Genomic DNA, 6,963 nt, shown 5'->3' with positions numbered 1-6,963 from the left:
TCACACACGCGCGCGCACGCACACACACACACACGCACTTTTCGTGTGCGTTTTTTGGCATTCTTTCTCCTTTTTTGACTCACTTCTGTAAACAAAGTGAGTCTATGTTCGGTTGTCTCTGTGTATGTATGTGTGTCCGATGTAAACTTTAACATTGCCATTTTCTGTGGAAATACTTTGTCAGCCAATACTAAATTTGGCGTAAACATAGTATAGAAATATATCTTCACAATCACACCAACAACAGGTCGTAAGTCTCCCGAATTAAGCCAAAGGCTTTGCCTCTTGTTTCTTTTCAACTGCCACGGGCAGTTTATACCGATGAGTACTGCAATATCATCGTTCTCGTAATGCATCCACCTCTCTCTCTCTCTCTCTCTCTCTCTCTCTCTGTGTCTCGCATTGTCTGTACTTCTGTCCGTCTCTCTAACCCGCGTTGTGTCTGTCTGTCTGTCTGTCTGTCTGTCTTTCTCTCTTTCACTATCAAAGTACGTATAAGGCAATATTGTACTGGTTCTTAGTACTGCAGCCTTGTGGACTAGTTGGCCTTTGGGAACCATCCCGACGCCGACTGTCCCCAAAACCCTCTTGGCCGAGAGAGTGGGGATGGAACTTGGGCAAGACACTCTCTCCACTCCACTGTAATCGGACTGCAGCCCAGATAGTCGGGACAGCAGTTGCCTTCAGGCTGATGGTCACAGGCAGACACAACTGACTGCCATACAGCACGTCAGTGCACGTGCAGGTCATCATAGACCTCAGCAAAGAAGCGAAGACGAGGCGTCGGGGATCCGAAAACGGCATTAAAAGAAACGTCCGATGTTTGTGAAGGCTGAGGATGCATGCCTTTGGAAGAGCGCGTGGTATCTGACGCTGGAAAACACACGCTTAAAAACATGCACTTACGCACACGCACACTCAAGCGCGCGCGCGCACACACACACACGCACACACACACACATCACCACCACAACCACTACCACCACATGTACGTACACACACTCGTGTACATTACATACATACCACACATCACACACACACACACACACACACACACACACACACACACACACACACACACACACACACACACACACACACACACACACACACACACTCACTCACTCACTCACTCATTTACTCACGCATGTATATATAAGACGGAATGACTTTCAAGACAAAGTTTAGCAAAAACGTAAAACAGATCACACGAAACCATGTATTGTTTCAATGTCAAGGGATTATTAGGTTACTTCAAAGGTCATGCAAATTCAGACAATTTTCCGATCAAAATATGAAAGAAACGATGTCCAACCAATAACTCTTGTTCGAAATCGCTGAATCCCTGTTATATATGATAGTCAGTCGTGTCCGACTAGGACCATCAGAACAGCAGAGGAGGCAACTGCTGTTCCGACTATCTGGGCTAGAATTTGATTATAGTGGAGAGTGTCTTGCCCAAGTACATCCCCACTCTCTCGGCCAAGAGGGTTTTAGGACAGTCGGCGTTGGGATGGTTCCCAAAGGCCAACTAGCCCACAAGGCTGCAGCACTAAGAACCATTGCAATTTTGCCTCCTAGTTTGAGAGTCATAGTCCTTCACAAAAGACTAAGCTGTAAATGATTTCCCATTGACTGGAGAAACCATTGATAATACAGCTCTCACTTTGCTGTTGGCCCAAATGTTTAAACTTATGTCAATCTGTGATATAAGCCGAGTGCTGGACCGAAGAATCCCTGTTCCATAGTCCAGTAGGTATGTTTCTTTGACGCAAACCTCCGATATTTTAAATTCTTTTTTTTTTCTGCGTTTATGTTTTTAATCGCTGTTTCACACATTTTGTACAAATTGTTGCTTCTGTTGTTCTAGTTTATCTCTGCATATCCCCCTTTAAGTACCATCCCTACCACGTTCTTATCTTCTACACACAAGTACACACACACACACACACACACACACATGACACGTCCAATATCACTCAAAGTGAAAAGACGTTAAATCAAAGAAAGAAATACACACGAGCGTGAGCGTACACATACGATTTGCACACAAACACCCGCACGTACACACAATCGCGCACCTTACACACGCATTACACATAAACACACATACACGCGCCCGCACGCACAGATTCAAATGCACAGACGCACGTACAATGTCACACATACATACAAATTCACTCACGCAGCGCGCGCGCGCGTGTGTGTATGTGTGTGACTTAAGAAACTCTCTCTCTCTCTCTCTCTCTCTCTCTCTCTCTCTCTCTCTCAATCTCCGATTGAATAATTTGCAACATGCTGCATCAGCACTTCAATTAAAGGTTAATATGGACAAACGTAACAATGCCGTTTTTCGGAAAGGTGGATACTTAAGTATGTGGGGAAGATAGATGTGCGATACGACAGTGTTACAATGCCTGTATGCGTACTAGTACCTGGGGATATTGCTTACAACACATTTTAGTTGCATTACCGCTTGCAGAGTTGGGCTTGATGCTGTATTTATGTATGATGAAAGCCATATCATGATTTAATAACATTTCCTTTCTAGTTAATGTAGTTTCCTAGAAAAAAACACAACCCAAAAAACCAGCCCCAAAAAACTGGCTGTGAAAATAGTTGTCTTACGCCCGAGTGTCGTCCCCGTTTCAAGCGTGAACACATCAAGCTTTGTATCCTTTGAAAACTCGTCGTGTGGTTGTGGTGTATGACGTCCCCGTGGCCCCCCCCCCCCTCCGCTCCCCCCCACCCCCTCCCACCCTTCCTCCCACTTCAGCGAGGGCCTAAATCAGAAACGCTTCGTATTCATCTTGTCTCCCCCTCTCCCTCCCTCATTCCCCTCTCTGTCCGCCTCCTCTTCCTCCTCCACTCAGGAAAGCCAGCGTCGTCAGTGTTGACGGGATATCATTACTATTCATCAGAAGCAGGGGTGGGCGGATGGGGGGATGGGGGGATGGAGGTGGGGGGTTATGGGTCCATGATCTGTCTGTCACTCTGTCACAGCAGCCGGGACTGACATGCCGTGACATGACATCAGTCAAGTGGATGGGAAAACCTTTCAGCTTCCTCCCTCGTTGTGTTAAAAGGAAGAACGCGCGCACGCGTACATGAACATACCCATACACACGCGCGCGCGCGCACACACACACACGCACGCACCGTGGCACACACACACACACACACACACACACACACACACACACGGACTACTTATATAGAAAAGGTTGCGCGTTAAGATTAATCAATCATCTAATAACTGAACAGACTGGTGCATAAAACTGGAATGGATTCTAGGAGTTTCAGTCTGGGAGATCGTATGACGTCTCCTTGAAAGCAAAAGCTGGTGGTACTTTGTGAGAAAGTGGCTGTTAGCGCTGATGATATGTGTGGCTTTTTCTTTCACCGGCTGTTTGAACAGCTAATTTTAGAAGTCCGATTCTTGTTTGACACCAACTATTTTGCTGGACACATTTACAATTTTGCTCAATGCGCTCTTGTTGTTCACGTTTAAACTTCAGTACCAGCAGATAACAGAGATACTCCTTTTCCACTTTAACATTTCACCATTCTCTATATCTTGGTTAATCATACGCAACCAACCCTTCCTTGGTAATGTCTTGTTTTGCTTTGGGTTTCTTTCGCTCGTTTTTGTTGTTGTTGTTGTTGTTAATGATCTTGTTACTTCGGTTGTTTTCTTCCATTGTGAGATTTTGTTGCCCTTTGTATTGATGTCGTTATTATTGTTGTTGTTATAGCTGTTTTTTTTTTTGTTGTCAATGTTTGTGTTGCTCTAATTGTTATTGCTGTTGTTGGTGGGGTTTTTTGTGTGTTTTTCTTCTTCTTCTTCTTCTTCTTCTTCTTTTTTTTTTAAACCCCATTGTGCGCTTTCGTATGACTATTTTTCGTTCACTCTTTGGTGTCTTCATAACATTGTCCCCTTTTTTCACTCTGTGTTCTCTTCGTAACACTCGACTGTTGGCCGCCGTTCTTTCTCTGTCTCTGAACCTTGTAATGTGAATGAACTTCCTCTTTCGCTTCAACAGGTCTCCACACCCAGCTCTTCTAAGTCTGACCTCAAAACCCACCTTTTCCCAAAATAGCCTCCCTTCCCTGCCTCTTCCTTGTCTTCAGTTTTTTTGTTTTTTTTTTCTCTCTCTCTCCAGTTTTAGAGTTATGCTAGCGTGTGAATGACTGGTGCCGGTGCGAAAGCGCTTTTATATGTCTCTGCACAAGATTCAGCGCTCTATAAATATGATGATGATAATAATAATAATAATAATAAATATAACACTGTCCCATTTTTGTCCTAGCCATCTCTTTGCTGTCCCTTTGTCTTCGTCTTGTCATTGTTGACTCGCTTGTGTAAACTAAGTGAGTCTGTGTTTTAACCCGGTGTTCGGTTGTGTGTGTGTGTGTGTGTGTGTGTGTGTGTGTCTGTGTGTCCGTGGTAAACTTTAACATTGACATTTTCTCTGCAAATACTTTGTCAGTTGACACCAAATTAGGCATAAAAATAGGAAAAATTCAGTTCTTTCCAGTCATCTTGTTTAAAACAATATTGCACCTCTGAGATGGGCACAAAAAATTAAAAAAAATGAAACCTAATTATATGCAAACTGCATTTACTGTTATATTTATATTTTTTGTATTCTCTAAACTTGGCACTTTGATCTGATATTCGACCCAACAACAAGAGCAGTCATTATTATCATTTTTTGTTCAAACAGGAACTTCTTTTGCTAAGCATGGAAGTTTTATTTATTTTGCAAACGTTTTGGTGCAGATAGTAAAAAAGGGAAATTACTCTGTAATTAATGCTAGGGGACTTACTTTGCTTTAAACTGAACTTTCTCATCTTAAACATTACATTTTGAAATTATACTCAATACATAAAAAGCTTGGATTTTTTTTTTTTTTTTTTTTTTTTTTTTTTAAATTTTGTATTTTGTACTGGTTCGTTTCGTTTTGTTATGTTCTGACTGTCTGTCCTCCATTTTGCAGTCTTTTTACCCACCCACCCCTTCCTTTTTTTCCTTCCCTGCTTCTTTATTTCTTTTTTCTTTTCTTTTCTTCCTCTCTCTTTTCTTTGTTTGTTCTTTCTTTTTGAGCTTTAATTCTTTATTTTTTCTTAACTTTCTTACATGAATTTTTTTCTTTCATGAATTGCTTCTTTTTTTTTCTGTCTCTTTTACTTTACAACTTTAAACGTTCCCAACATCTAAGGTTATATTCCCTCCAACTAAACCGTTCCCAACATCTCAATATTCCCTGCAGTTATGCGGACAGGAACGTTCCCACAAGTGAACCATTCCTACCATCTAAATATTGCCTATCTTCTTCTTCGTTCATGGGCTGCAACTCCCATGAACACGAGTGGACTTTTACGTGTATGATCGTTTTTACCCCGCCATGTAGGCAGCCATACTCCGTTGCCTATAATGTGGACGGAAATGTTCCTCCAACTAGAACATCCCCATCATCTCAATATTTCCTCTTATCATGTGCACGAAAAGATTCCCAACATTTAGATATTTCCAGCATCTGACTATTTTTCTACAGCTTAAAACATTCCCAGCATCTAATAAGATTATGATCATAATCTACAACTGAAACATTTCCAGCATCTCAATGTTCCCTATAATTATGCGGAGGGAAGTATTCCCAACACACACACACACACACACACACACATATATATATATATATATATATATATGTGTGTGTGTGTGTGTGTGTGTGTGTGTATTCCTGATGTCTGAATATTTTTCTGCAAACTAAACAATCCAAACATCTACCATTATAATCATAACCCACAACTTAAATCTTCTCAGCATCTCATCATTCCATATAATCATGTTGACGGAAAGGTTCCCACAACTAAAACATTCCCAGCACCTCCATATTCCGTGTAAATAAGTGGACGGAAGATTTCTCGCAACTAGAAATTCTCAGTATCTCAATGTACCCTATGATTACGCGGACGGTAACTTTCCCAGAACTGAAGCTTTCGCCGTATCCCTGCCTATAATTAGACGGACGGAAAGTTTCCCTGGGCCAGTGCTCTCCCTTTCTCAGAAGCCCTTTGCCTGTCTCGCCACACACTTTCTCACACAACCTCAGCGTCACCATGACTTGCCGGGGCCGTTCACAATTCGTTCTGTTGTATCATTTTTGGGTTAATTAAGCTTACAAAGCAGTCTGTTGTCGACTTTTACGGTTCTTTGGTCTTAATTTTGAAAATTCATTCATTCTTCTTCTTCTTCTTCTGTCCATCATCATCAACTTCACCATCACTATTGTTATTGTTGTTGTCGTTGTTGTTGTTGTTGTTCTGCTTCTTCAGCCCATCATCATCACCAGCAGCATCACTATTGTTGTTGTTGTTGTTCTTCTTCTTTTTCTTCTTCAGTCCATCATCATCATCATCATCATCATCATCACTATTGTTGTTGTCATTGTTGTTGTTGTTGTAGTTCTTTTTTGTTGTTGTTGTTCTTCAGTCCATCATCATCATCATCATCACTATTGTTGTTGTTATTGTTGTTGCTATTGCTATTGTTGTTGTTGTTGTTGTTCTTCTGATCATCATCATTATCATGTGTGCTATTGGTTACTGTTGGCACAGTATGTCCCTGGAACCGATGGTTGTGGCGTTTTGTTACCAGTCCTCCTGACAGGGGCCTGTGATGGGGAACGTGAGGCAAAGCCATTCTGTTGCAGTCACCCACATCGAGTTCCACCCACAGAGAAAACCCCTAATGACAGAAACCATAAGCCACGAACGCTGACATGAATTACAGGATCTTTAACGTGAGAATTTGATCTTCGGCGCGCGTGCACACACGTAATCCATGTCAGCGTTCGGTGTGTTATGGAAACAAGAACATACCCAGTATACCCCCCCTCCCCCCGCATCCCCTCACATCCCCCTGAAAACGGAGTATGGCTGCCTACATAGTGGGG

The sequence above is a fragment of the Babylonia areolata genome, chromosome 3 (assembly GCF_041734735.1).
Source record: "Babylonia areolata isolate BAREFJ2019XMU chromosome 3, ASM4173473v1, whole genome shotgun sequence".
In the NCBI taxonomy this organism is placed as follows: Eukaryota; Metazoa; Mollusca; class Gastropoda; order Neogastropoda; family Buccinidae; genus Babylonia; species Babylonia areolata.
Note: the sequence above shows the minus strand (reverse complement) of the source record.